The sequence below is a fragment of the Tamandua tetradactyla genome, chromosome 12 (genome assembly GCF_023851605.1).
Source record: "Tamandua tetradactyla isolate mTamTet1 chromosome 12, mTamTet1.pri, whole genome shotgun sequence".
Lineage (NCBI taxonomy): Eukaryota > Metazoa > Chordata > Mammalia > Pilosa > Myrmecophagidae > Tamandua > Tamandua tetradactyla.
In genome coordinates, this window is record NC_135338.1 from 96,994,837 (window position 1) to 97,008,722 (window position 13,886).

The 13,886-nt window shown below is 45.2% G+C and overlaps 1 protein-coding gene and 1 pseudogene across 6 annotated transcripts in view; both read left to right on the forward strand.

Moving 5' to 3' along the window:
* Positions 1-13,886, forward strand: part of ABHD2 (abhydrolase domain containing 2, acylglycerol lipase) — a 118,505-nt gene that overhangs the window by 34,867 nt on the left and 69,752 nt on the right. The window lies entirely within an intron of this gene.
* On the forward strand, positions 1,316-10,824 carry LOC143652513 (tyrosine-protein phosphatase non-receptor type 2 pseudogene; annotated as a pseudogene).

The window sequence follows — 13,886 nt, forward strand, 5'->3', positions numbered from 1 at the left end:
AGTATCCGTATGTTTCCAGAACATCCAACATTTTTCATATTTTGAATGTGAATTTTCAGCAATATTAGGATAATTTACTTCTCTGGACTAGCTAGTGAAATTCACTTTCAAATTGGATGGGGCCAGCTAGCCTCAGTTCCGAGGTCATCTCACTTTTAGAGAGCTTTCAAAAACCAAGGTATTCAAAACTCAGCAAGTTTATATGCAGATGAGCACAAGTTTCCACCCAGGATTCATTCCTGAGTAATTGGAGGAAGCATGAAAAAGCTGCTATTCAAGAAATTTTACCTCATTTCTTTTCTTTTAAAAATAACCCAGATGCTCAAGTCCAACAGTCTCTCTGTGCTGTTTTCCTCACGGGCACACGGCCGTTCAGGAGCCTCGGCGCTGTGTCCGCCCTCCCCACGCTCTCCTGAGGGTCCCGCAGCTCCTCTGACGTGGAAGTGCGCCCTTGCACCGTGGCTCTGGCGTGGGTCAGCGTCGGCCCGAGCAGGGCATTAGGGCTGAACCACCTGGTCAGAGGCCGGTTGCCACCCTCCATCCTGGTGAAGCCGGAATGGGGTCTGCCAGGGGTCAGCCTCGGTTCCAAGTGGAGCTGGTACTTGTGGGGACGTGGTGATGTTGGAAGGTGGTTATGAAAAAGGGACAAGTTCTCCAGAAACTACGGATTGCCAAAACCCGTCCCTTGGATGGTATAAGCCCAGGCCTCTTAGAGTCTGCTGGAACATCACGTAAGCAGCTAAATTCCAAATACTTAAGTGCATTCCAAATACTTAAGTGCTCTGACTTGAACATGACAGAGGATTAAGGGGCAAAAGGATTCACTATTTTTCCTCCATCTTTTTTTCCTTAAAAGAAAAATAATTTTTAGAGCAGTTATGGGTTTACAGAAACATCATGCAGAAAGTATAGAATCCCATGTACCCCATCCCCCCTCCCCACAGTTTTCCCTATTGTTAATGTTTGGATTAGTGTGGTACCTTTGTTACAATTCAGGAAACAGTATTATTATAATTATGCTGTTAGCTTTAGCACACTGTTCACCCTGTGTTGAACAGTTCTATGTTTTTTTGGTATGTGTGTGATAACTTAACATGGAACCTTAAATTTCCCTTTTTATCCCTTTTTGAATATACGGTTCAGTCATGTTAATTATATACAAAAAGTTATGCCTCTTTCCTCATCATCCATTGCCGAAACTTTTCCATCACTCCAGAGACTCCATACCAATTAAATATGAATTCTCCCTTCCCCTCCCACCCAGCCCCTGGTAACCTGTATTCTAGTTCCTGGCTTTAAACTGTGCATATTTTCCTTATGTCACGTAAGTGAGGCCATACAGTATTTGTGTCTTTGTGTGGTTGGGTTGTAGGAGTTCCTTATAAATTCTGGCTACTAACCCTTATCAGATCTATGTTTTCCAGATATTGTTCTCCTACTCTGTGAGTTGTCTTTTTACTTTCTTGATAAAATTCTTTGTTATACAGAAGTTTTTAATTCTTAATTCTGATGGCGTTCCATTTATCTATTTTTTATTTTGTTGCTCTTGCTTTTAGTGTAAAGTCTAAGAAACCATCATCTAACACAATGTCCTGAAGATACTTCCTTATGTTTTCTTCTATGAGTTTTACGGTTTTTATATTTAGGTCTTTAATCCATTATGAGTTAATTTTTTAAAGCTGTTTTATTGTATACTATAACATATATACAAAGCAAAGAAATAAAAAAGCAGTAGTTTTCAAAGCACTCTTCAACAAGTAGTTATAGGACAGATCCGAGTTTGTCGTGGGCTACCATACGATCCTCTCAGATTTTTCCTTCTAGCTGGTCCAGAATGTCGGAGGCTAGAAGGAATAAATATCTTTTTATTATCACAATTGACTTTTTTCTCTTTTTTTTGTGAAAAATAATATATATGCAAAAAAGCAATACTTTTCAAAGCACAGCACAGCAATTAGTTGTAGAACAGATTTCAGAGTTTGGTATGGGTTACAATTCCACAATTTTAGGTTTTTACTTCTAGCTGCTCTAAGATACTGGAGTCTAAAAGAAGTATCAATTTAATCATATTCATTTGTTAAATCCTACCTTCTCTGTATAACTCTACCATCACCTATGATCTTTCTATCCCTCTCTTTAGGGGTATTTGGCCTATGGCCATTCTAGCTTTTTCATGTTGGAAGGGGCTGTGGATAATATGGGGTAGGGAGATGGAACTATCTGATGTTCTGGAGAGGCTGGGCCCTCTAGGTTTCAAGACTTATCTGGTCCAGGGACCCATCTGGAGGTTGTAAGTTTCTAGAAAGTTACCCTAGTGCATGGAACCTTTGTAGACTATTGCCCTAGAATTGGCCAGAATGGTTTTGGTTAGGATTTGGCAAGTTATGATAGGTAGCAATGTCTAACTGAAGCTTGCATAAGAGTGACGTCCAGAGTAGCCTTTTGACTCTATATAAACTCTCTCAGCCACTGATACTTTATTAGTTACAATGAGTTAATTTCTATGTTGGTGTAACATAGGGGTCCACAGTCTTTTGCATGTGGCTGTCCAGTTCTCCCAGTACCATTGTTGAAGAGACTGTTCTTTTCCCTTTAAGTAGACTTGGCACCTTTGTCCAAAGATAAGTTGGCCAAGGGTGTGTTCCTCCATCTTTTAACTAATCTTTACCTTTGCTTTAGATTTTCATTTTAGGAATAACTATGTCCTGTGTTCACGTACCACATCACCAAAATGTTTCTATCTTGTCCATGTTGTTGCATTTTTCAAATTTGCTGAGTGCCTCTCATGTACATTGTCATTTAATGCTCTTGCCGACTTTGAGGTCAGATTCATTTTTCCTGTCATTTTAAGGATGAGGAAACTGGAAGTAGCAGAGGGACACTGAACCCCAAGTCCGTGACTCCAGAGTTAGTTCCTCTTGCCCTACGGGAGGTGGGCAGGACTAGCATTTCTCCCCCAACGCAGGCGCAGCCGCCGTGGAGCCCTTAGCAGGACCTGCCCCAGAGTGATGCTCAGTCCCACGTGGCTGTGTTTTGATCACTGTCCAGGTGCCGCTGTCCCCGGCGTGCTTTCACCTGCCGCAGTTTGGTAACAGCCTCCCATGTATTTGAAGCTGAGGGCAGGAGGCATGTCATGAATCAAAGCCCTTCTCCTGTGACTTGGAAGGTTTTTTCTAAGAGAAAGCGCATCTGCAGCCTTCAGCAGCCTTAGTCTGGCCTGGAAAGTTCAGCTAACTGGTTTACCCCGAGCCGCTGGTATTACTCAGCGTCCCGACTGAAGGCACTGGGTGGGCGGCCGTGGTGTGGAGTCAGAACGTAGTTAGTCTCTCGCTGTTCTTGTGCAGAAAAAACCCGGCGAGAGGCGAGCGCTGAAAGTACGCCATGAGAGGAGGGTTTCATCTTGTTTTTGTTTTTGTTTTCCCTCTCCGCGTTAGAGTCAGTTTTAAAATCTGTTTTAAGATTATTTACCCAAAGATACATTGTAAGTGAATCTTTTATGTCTGGGATGGGATGTTTATGTTTTATGTTTAGATGGGATGATAGGAGCCTCTTATTCACTTAGTAACACATCCATATTTACCTAGTGATTCATTTTTTGTTCCCAAGAAATGTTTGCTTTTAGTGAAACCAGCAGACTAAAACTTGGTTCAGAGTTAAGAGAAAATCTAAATGGTGATACAAATGTCCATTTTTCTCTAAATAAAAAAAATAATGCATATTCATTTTTTAAAAATAAGGAAAAACACCCAAAAGATCACCTGTTATTCTCCTCCCCATAAATAAGCACAGATACCGTTTTGGTGACCATCTGGTGTTTTTTTTCCTTCTGTATATATATCCCTCCACAGAATTGGGATGCTGTAATGCGCATTGCCTGGGAACCTGATTTAACACTCAGTATGCCATGGGTCTTTGTCCACACTGCTCTGTATCCTCTAACATTTGATTTTCAATGACCTCAGAATCCTGCCAACTCTAGAGATTTTCTGAAGGCTGTAGGCAGCAGTGGAACGGTGAGAGAGAGCACCTTGGATTGGAATTTGTACCAAATGCACACCCGGGTCTATACCTCTAAGCTAGCCACGGAACTCTGGACAAAGTGACAGGCCCTCTGGTCCTTATCTTCCTTCTATGTAAAATGAAACAGGCGGGCGCTCAGCGGTGCCCAGCGTTCCCGGCCCGCGCGGGGCATGAGCCGCTCCGCCCGCCAAAGCTGTCCTTGCACCCGCCGCCATGTCCGTCACGGTCGAGCTGGAGTTCGAGGAACTGGACGCCCAGAGTCGCTGGCAGCAGCTGTACTTGGAAATTCGAAATGAGTCCCATGACTATCCTCATAGAGTGGCCAAGTTTCCAGAAAACAGAAATCGAAACAGATACAGAGATGTAAGCCCATATGACCACAGCCGTGTCAAGCTGCAGAACGCGGACAATGACTATATCAACGCCAGCCTGGTCAGCATCGAAGAGGCGCAGAGAAGCTACGTCCTGACGCAGGGTCCACTCCCTAATACGTGTTGTCATTTTTGGCTTATGGTTTGGCAACAAAAGACCAAAGCAGTTGTCATGCTGAATCGAGTTGTGGAGAAAGAATCAGTTAAATGTGCACAGTACTGGCCAACAAAAGATGACCGAGAGATGCTGTTTAAAGAAACAGGATTCCGTGTGAAGCTCTTGTCAGAAGATGTGAAATCATATTATACAGTATATTTACTACAATTAGAAGATATTAATAGTGGTGAAACCAGAACAATATCGCACTTTCATTATACTACCTGGCCAGATTTTGGAGTCCCTGAATCACCAGCTTCATTTCTGAATTTCTTATTTAAAGTGAGAGAGTCTGGCTCCCTGAACCCTGAGCATGGGCCTGCAGTGATCCACTGCAGTGCAGGAATCGGGCGGTCTGGCACCTTCTCTCTGGTGGACACCTGTCTTGTTTTAATGGAGAAAGGAGATGATATTAACATTAAACAGATTTTACTGAATGTGAGGAAATATCGAATGGGACTTATTCAGACACCAGATCAACTCAGATTCTCATATATGGCTATACTAGAAGGAGCAAAGTTTATAAAGGGAGATTCAAATATACAGAAACGGTGGAAAGAACTTTCTAAGGAAGATTTATCTCCTGCTTTTGATCTTTCACCAACCAAAATAATGACTGAAAAATGCAACAGGAACAGAATAGTCTTAGAAGAAGAAAAACTGGCAGGTGACAGATGTACAGGATTGTCCTCTAAAGGACAAGATACTGTGGAGGAGAACAGTGAGAGTGTTCTACGGAAACGTATTCGAGAGGACGGGAAAGCTAACACAGCTCAGAAGGTGCAGCAGATGAAACAGAGGCTAAATGAGACTGAACGAAAAAGAAAAAGGTGGTTATATTGGCAACCTATTCTCACTAAGATGGGGTTTGTGTCGGTTGTTTTGGTTGGCGCTTTTCTTGCCTGGACACTCTTTTTACAGCAACATGCCCTATAAATAATTAATTTTGCACAGCAAGCTTCTGCAGTAGGGGCTGACAGTGCACATTAATCCCAAGGGTTTCTCACTTAGCAGCCAAGTCCTCCTGCCCCGAAACGGTGCAGTAGAATAGCCATCACCCCGATAAGCGTTACTGCCAGGCGTGGGCCCAACATCTCAGGACTCTTCACTGCAGGTTCCTCTGAAACCCAAACTGTAAATGGCTTCATAAAATAAAGACATTAATGTTTGTTAAAACTGATACATTTTGCAACTGTATTCACACATGTTAAAAACATATTTTACCTGACCACATTCAGAAATCCTTTATCACAAGGATCTGTTTTGGGAGGCTATCTGGATTTTAACATGCACTTGATATAAGCAATAAATAATTTGGTTGGTTTTATCTACGTTATTAATGGAAAGAAAATGACCTTTAATAATGTGTAAAATGTGTAATGTATTCTTGACATGGGCAGCAACGTTTTATATTCTTACCCATTTCAGGATAAATACATTTTATAACTACCTATTTAATCTTACTTTTGTAGAAATGTACTTTTTAAAAGCTCAGTTTGAAAAACCTGTTACCATAAAATAACAAATTGTATGTTGGTTCAATTGTACTGAATAAGTTTTCCATTTTCCTAAAGAGAACTTTGATACAAGCAGGACTCTGAAGAAGCAGTTTTTACTATATATTTGCATTTCTTTTATGTTTTACAGTTTCCCCCATTAGAAAAAAAACAAAAACAAATGTTCCCCCTGAAAATATCTTTGAGGGAAAATTCTCCTTCCTGGGATAGTCAGGTAACAGTTTGTCAAGACCTTGTAAAGAAATTGGTTTCTGTAAAGCCCATTACTAGTACTGTTGAATATCATGAAAATTTCACTGTAATTACCCTAATTTATAATTGGGGTAAAACATGATTTAAAAAATAAAGCAAGACGCAGCCTTTTATTATCCACGATTTCAGTTTATTGGACTGAAGTTTTGAAGTAAAGCTTTTTTCCAAGTTCTTTCTACTTCAATAAATAGTATGATGATGTTCAAAAAAAAAAAGAAACAGGCGGCTTCCCCAAGTGTCCTTTGGCACTATGTCCTCTGACCTGGTGTGGTGGCTTTGTCAGCAAGCGTCAGGAGGCCCTCCTCGAGGGCGGTGGCCCTGAGTTCAGGGTAAGGGTGAAGACCTGGAGGGAAGGGTTTCCTCCCGTGTCCTCCTTTGCTAACCGTTCCTGCCCTTTCCCCGTCCTCCAGGACAGGCTGGCACTGTTTCCCTTGGGCTTTTTTTTTTTCAAATGTACTTTATTGAGTTATAATTTACATATAGTAAAATGCACAAATCTTAAGTATACAGCTAGAGGACCTTTACAAATATATTCACCTGCGTAATGACCACTCCCTTTGGCTTTTACAGGAGTGTCCCAAGTCACCTCCCTACTCTGACCCACCCATCTGTCGGGGTGCCACTTGAGTTGGCTTCCTCGAGCCAGCCAGCACCCAGAGCACACTGCCAGTGACCCCAAACTCACCTGTCCAGCCCTGTCACCCACAGTGATCCACAGTCCACTAAGTGCCTGTCCCCCGGCTGCCATCCCCTGGCTCAGCAGTCCCTCCCTACTGAAAAACCTTATCCTTACATGGCATCAATTCTCGGACAGTTTTCCTGACTACCCCCCACTCATCTTCAGCCAGAATGAGCCCCGCTTCCATCTTCCTAGACGTGCTTCCCCAGAAGGTAGCTAATCTGTCCATTTGGTACATCCCAGCTTCTTTTATGAGAATTTAAATTTGTCTTCTCTCCGTCACTGAAATACATGTAACCAAGACCAAGAGGCACACGGTCAAGTGTGTGTGAACAGAATGGGACACCATGGTAAGTGCTGTGCCTTCTGTCCTTGCTTTCCACGACTCAGTGAGGGGTGTCCCTGAGGTGGCAGGTGGAGCCTGTGCCTGGGCAGGGGCAACCACTGCCCCCAGCACGTGCAGCAGCGCTGGTCCCTGGGGCACCCAGGAACCACGGACACCTTCACCGCTGATGGGTTCTGTCTATCTGTGAATCTCTGCCCCGTCTCTGGAAGAAGCTGGTTGCTGTGGGTGTTTTGGTCTTCAGTGCAGTCGAGACAGCCTTGGGTGTAAGCGTGGCGCAGGGAGCAGCCTCCGGCCGCCAGGCCCAGGCTGCAGAGCAGAGGCAGGCACAGGCCCGGAGGCCGCCTGTTGAAGCTTCTGCATTCCCATCGTGGCTTTGCCACTCGTTAGCGGGCTCGTGAGCTCGCTGGGCTGGGTGGCGTTGTGGCTACAGAGGAAGGCACAGGGAGCATGTGCGGGAGGGCTTAGCTAGCAGACAAACCTGAAAGCAGAGCTGGTGTGTTTTCATTGGATCCAAGAGACATCCAGGAGTCCTTGCCATGTGCAGCATGCGAGCAGATCCACAGCTGCACATTTGTGGGTCCTTTCCCCCCAGCAGATAAAGGTGCCATAGCCCTCTTCTGCAGCCAGCTGTGGCCTGTATTATCAGGAATTAGGTGATGCTGTGGCCCGCGATTTGGTACCTGAAACCTGGGAGAGTCACGCCCATCCCAACACCAGGAGGAGAATCGCAGTTGACGCTCCCATGCCGTGTGCCTTCCTAGAGCACGTGCACTCTTCACAGTCACTCCAGGCGGTCCTGAGAATGGGAGAAACCTAAGGCCTTTCCACGAATCATAATGGGTTCGGCTTCTGCGGTTCTCTTTTCTCACCGGAGTATGCTCTCCACACGAGAATCCTACTGAAATTTTGTTCTTGTCGTAATTAGTCCATACCTTTAATTTCCATATCTTTAGTTTCTCATCATAACTAGTCCATATCTAATAGTCGTCCTCAGTCTCGGTTAGTGAGCGTTTGAGGATCTGCTTGTCTGAGCCTCAGTTGTTAGGAGGGGTTACAAAAAAAAATCATTAAAAAAACTTTCATTATGAAAATTTTCTGGAGTTACTTTCTTCCATTGGTTTCTGCAACAATCATGCTTCCTAATTATTTTCTATAAGGCAGAGCAAATCTAATGTTTTATTTTTCTCTCGAACAATGCCAACTTCCTCTCTATTGCTGTCATACATGCTTATTTCTTCACAGTAAATATACATTTTTCTTTTATCTGCCTCAAATAAAGGCCTGGTTTCATATATAAAAATGCTGTATTTGTCATAGATGTGCAAAATATGTAATTTTTTTGTCTGGTATTCAAAGGAAGTATTAAATGATTAGAAATGTCTTGCAGAAAAGCATGAATTCAAATCTCTCTGATATCACAGTATGTAGAATTGCTTTCCAGCTATAAAGAGCAGAGGACTTGGCAGATAAACTCCCACTCCACCTGCCATCTTCTCCGCCTCCTCCTTATAAAGCTTTGCAGTGGTAGGGCCAGAGGAGTGGGTGGGTGAGGGGCTTTGAGATGGACGATTGATGCTTTCTCTGTCTTAGTAAATAAAGCAGAAGCAGCTTCATGCACCCCTTCCAGTTAGATTGCTCCCCCTGGGTCCTTCCTAAGTAGGAGTTCTGGAGCCAGCACAATTATTTACACAGAGCTAAAGTTGAAAAGAATTTCATTATCTTGGCCTCAAATTCCTTTTAATTCCCTCTTGCTCACAGAAACATTCCAGATCAGATTTAGATCCTTACCTCCTTGGCTGAACACTAAGGCTCTGTCCTGCTTACAGGATAAACTGCTAATTGCCCAGGGTATTAATTCCATGGGCCTGATTTTATCCATTTTAAGAATTGTGCATTTCCTTAGATGCTTGTGATAAACTATTAAAATACGGTAAGTGGCTCTCTAGCTCTCTGATGCACTTATTATGTAGGCCCCGCAATTTCAAAGCTCACCTCCCTGGAACCTTCCATTGTAAGGGAGCTCTGGTAGGACTCAGTCAGGGTCATCTTCATTAGACCAGGTATTGATGGTCAGCTTCAAAGGGGTCACATTTTTCAGGTTACCTTTTCTTGAAAGAACTTGCCTGAGTTTCTGATGGAATGTCCTGAACTAGAACTGTCAAGGCAAGGAAGTTGGATTGCTGAACCTGTCATGCTGTCCTCTGTCACGAGGGTGACCACACATCCCTGTTTGCCCAGGGCTGGACCTGAGGTGTTTCCTGGGACTTGGGACTTTTAGTGCTAACACTGGGGAAGTACCAGACAAACTGGAATGAGTTAGTCATCCTACCTGTTACTCACTGTTTTCTGCATCAGATGCCTTCTATAAGTGGATGTGCATGTGGGGGTTAATTTAACCCTTGGATGTCGCTTGGGGGCCAGCCCAGCCAGGAGGAAAAGTACTGCATTCTTTGAGGCCTCTTATATTAAATCCGACCAAGTTGAGTCTGCTGCAAAACTCATCCATTTTCTCTAACTTAGAAAAAGATCGTAGCTTCTTGTTAGAGACTCCATGCCACGGTGCAGGAACTGCTGAGTCTTGAAAGATCTAAAAGCTTCAAAATCCAAAATAATCAGGATCCCCTCAGTTTGGTTCAGTTGGAAGAGGCCTTGTCTGTCCTCTGTGCCACGCCCACCGGCAAGTAATCGATTCCAGTTTCCAAAAGTGTATGATCAGGCTGCTGCCTGAGCGCATCATGCCGGGCTTTTATTCTCCAGGATCTGCTGTGTCTTCAGAAAAGTATAAGGTGTCTTTTTACTACCATAGATTCCATCACGTAGTGTCACACCCAGCACTTGGAGACAGGCAAGTGGGCCTGTCCTGTTGCTGAGTCACCCCCCAGTTTCAGGCTTTCCCAGACCAGGTTCCAGGGTCCATCTAGGTCCACTCATCCTCCTTAACGTCACTTAATTTCACTGAACCTGATTTACTTCACGGGACTTGCCTGGGATCAGATCCACCTTTATGGTCCTTCTCAATTTGTAGTTGACTAAAAATTGGTCCAATATCCAGTGACAGGAACTGGGCCTTATTTTTTAGAAAGCCTTAAAATTCCAAAGCATAGCCAGCTTTTATGAGCGCCACGTGGTGTATGGATCTTTTGATTTCAGGGGTTTCCAATTTGATCCCAAGTTGTTTTGTTCTGTGCCTGTTGCTCAGCGTGACTCCCTGCACTAAGATGTATAGTACGCTTTATACCGTGACATACTGTGAATTTTACTTTATTAGTAAAGCATGGTTAAGACAGCTACTGACTTGAAAAATGTACAATAGAAGGTGAATAAGTAGGATTTCTAAGCTGTAGGTGTCCCAGCTGTCATCGAGTGGGTGGGCAGTTAGCTGCTGGCTGCAGGTTGTACCTGCCTCGTCAGAGCAGCAGTTGGTGAGGCTACACCCCGTCCCCTTGGGCAGCTTCGAGAATAGCTTCTGTGCAAATGGAATGTGCTGGGCCGGGGGGTGGGAGTAGGTGGAGGTGGGGGAGGGTGGGGGGGACGACACACGCCTCTGTTTTAAAATCAGAATTTATCAGGTGGTATGATAATTTTTCGAGGAAAGCATTTTCCTTGGTTTGTGCCCCTCCACGAAATTCTAGGAAGCTGTTGCTACACAGAAAGCTGTAATCCTGTAAGAAGTGATTTTTTCTGCCTGGTTGGAGGAGATGCCACCCAGTGACTCTGTGCCGGGCTGAGGCGTGCCCAAGGCGGCTGCCTGCGGTACAGGGTCACAGCCGGCCTTGAACGTGAGTCAGCTCCGCGGCAGCGCAGGCACCCAGCGGCCTCCACCCTGGTGCCAGCTTCCAACCGTGGGAGGAGGGCACGAGGTCAGCGTGGGCGTGCGGCGCCACGCCAGGCAGCTCAGCGCCTCAGGTGGCCATTAGGAGAGCTTGTGACCCAGAGCATTCGTGGACCGTCCTCGCCCAGAGACCAGGGGCTGATCCAGAGCCGTCTGCGGCCTCCCTGAAAGGGAGGAGCTCGTGAGGAGGAGCAGGCTGGGTGTTTTCCCTTCCTCCCACTGGGTGGGGGTGTCCTTGCCGCCCAGCACCCAGCTTCTTGTGACATGGAGCACAAAATCCTCTTGTGGGCAAGACACCGAACTGATGTTTCCAGCCAGATCACGGCAATTCCTTATTATTATGAAGTGAGAAACTCCATAAACGTTTTTGTTGTGGTTTTTTTTTTTTTTTAATTTGAAATCATCCAGCATAGTGGTATGGACTTTTCTTTCCTTAGTATTTGAAAATAGGAAGATTCTCAGTGGAAAAAGATGCATATAAATCTATATGCTCAGTTGGTTAATAATATTTAGTAACCTGCTCTTCCAGTCTGTTCACTGCACACCACACAACCCTCCCACGTAGACACACGTGATATTTTTTCTCGTATTTCCGCCTTCTCTGTCAGTCGAAACTCTCTCCATCCCTCAAGTCCTTCTCAAATACCACCTCCTCTGGTTTCTTCTCACTGTCGCCTGTCTGTGTCCCTTTGGCACTCACCTAGAAGCAGGAGGTATAAGGATAACTTCCCATGTGTGCATCCCTCTCCACTCCTTCTCCTCCCCCAACCAGATTTTGAGAGGCTTGAGGACAGAGACCGTCTGAAACTCCTTGGTGTTCCTATGGCTGGGTGCCCTTTAGCAGAGTCCGTGCACACTGAAGTGTGTAAAGGGTTTAGGTGGGAGCAGTGTGATTAAGTATCAGAATGAGCAACTCCAGTAAGCGATAAAGGCATTTAGAGAAAGAGGGAGGTAATGCCGTGGCGGTGTGGGTGATAAGGTCTCATGTGATCCTGAAGATGAGTTGGCTTTGCATAGATGGACAGTTAGAGAGAAGATACAGAGGTCAGTATGAGCATGAGGCCTCAATCATGTAAATGAACCTTCTGGCAGAAAACTAGCTTTACTCTCCAGCCCAGTCCTTTCCACCCACCCACATTTGTCCTTATCCCCTGTGGGCCTCCCAGCCAGACTACCAGGGTCAAAAGGTGACAAAGGCCTCTCGGCGATTGGCACATTTCCTTGTTGCTGCTTTGCCCTAACCCTGTAGCCACTCTGCTCCTGTCCGCCTGGGTCTGTGAATCTTCATGTCACTGGACTTTGGCCATCTCCCTCGCAATTCACAAAGGTTTCCTGCGTGCTATTGACATGGCCTTTGGACCTGCCACACTCTGCCCTTTACCCACTGTGCTCTTTGATTTTCTTTCCTGGGAGGCCTTGAACCCTTTCAGTGGCCTCATCTCCACCAGGTCCCCTGGTGCCAGGATCTGGAGTCTGTATCAGAGAGCCCCAAGTGTGGTGAGGAGAAAGAGGAGGGCAGTCACATGGCTTGCTCCTGGGGTCACTGGTGGCCGTGGGAGAGGGAAGGATAGGACAGGAGGACGGGCTCCAGAGCCCTTTCAGGATAGTCATTCGGCATTGCTGGGTGGTGGAATGGACCTGAATCATAGGCAGTGCCAAGGTTTCCGAGCCATTGAGAGAAGGTCAGAGTTCTCGACAGAAGTTGAGACGTCAAACAGGGAAGCTGCTTTCTCAGGAGAGTTGTTTTGTTTGGGGCGTGACTGTGGGATGTGCACATGGGCAGGTACAAATGTGGCAGTAGAGCTTAGAGGTGAGCTCAGGGCCAGAGGTGTGCATTCCAGACGAGCTGCAGGTGGGGAACAGCGGAAGGCAGAATGGACAAGAGACATTGGGGACCAATGGAGAGGCAGGCGCGTGGTCAGGGTGGGAGGACAAGCCAGCGGGTGAGATGGAGCATGCCAGTGAGAAGGGCAGGAGGAGCCTTGAGTGTCATGGAGAGTGTGAGTTTAAAATTAAGTTTTAAGTTTGATATCATGTGAATTGAGATAGGTTAGTTTATGCTTTGAGAAAAAAATTGCCCCCAAATCTCAGTGTCCTAGAATCCAGACATTCATTTCACAGTCGTGCTGCCTGTTCACATCCATGGGCAGGAGGGCGCTGCCGACCGTGCTTCCGTCCCTGTGCGGGTGGCAGAGGCCCCACTGCGCGGAGGCGCCATCTGTTCACCGTGGGGGCAGGGGAGGGGTGCGAAGCTCATGTACTCGCTTTTTTCCTTCTTCACAGATCATCCCTTTGTTTTTTTAAAAAATATTTTTATTTATAAAACAACATACAAACATAAACATCCGTAATATACAAACATTCCGTACATGGTGTACAGTCGTTGGCTCACAGTATCATCACATAATTGTGTATTCATCATCATCATCATTTTTTAGAACATTTTCATCATTCCAGAAAAAGGAATAAAAAGAAAAAAGAAAGAATTCATGCATACCATACCCCTTACCCCTCCCATATACCCAATATATTTTGACCTTTGTTCCCCTTATTATTTTTTTTATCCGTATTTTTTACTCATCTGACCATACCATAGATAAAGGGAGCATCAGACACAAGGTTTGCACAGTCACACAGTCCCATCATCAATGCTCTATCTTCACACAAGCATCTTCAGGGAACAAAGGATGAACACAACAAGCAAACCCACCG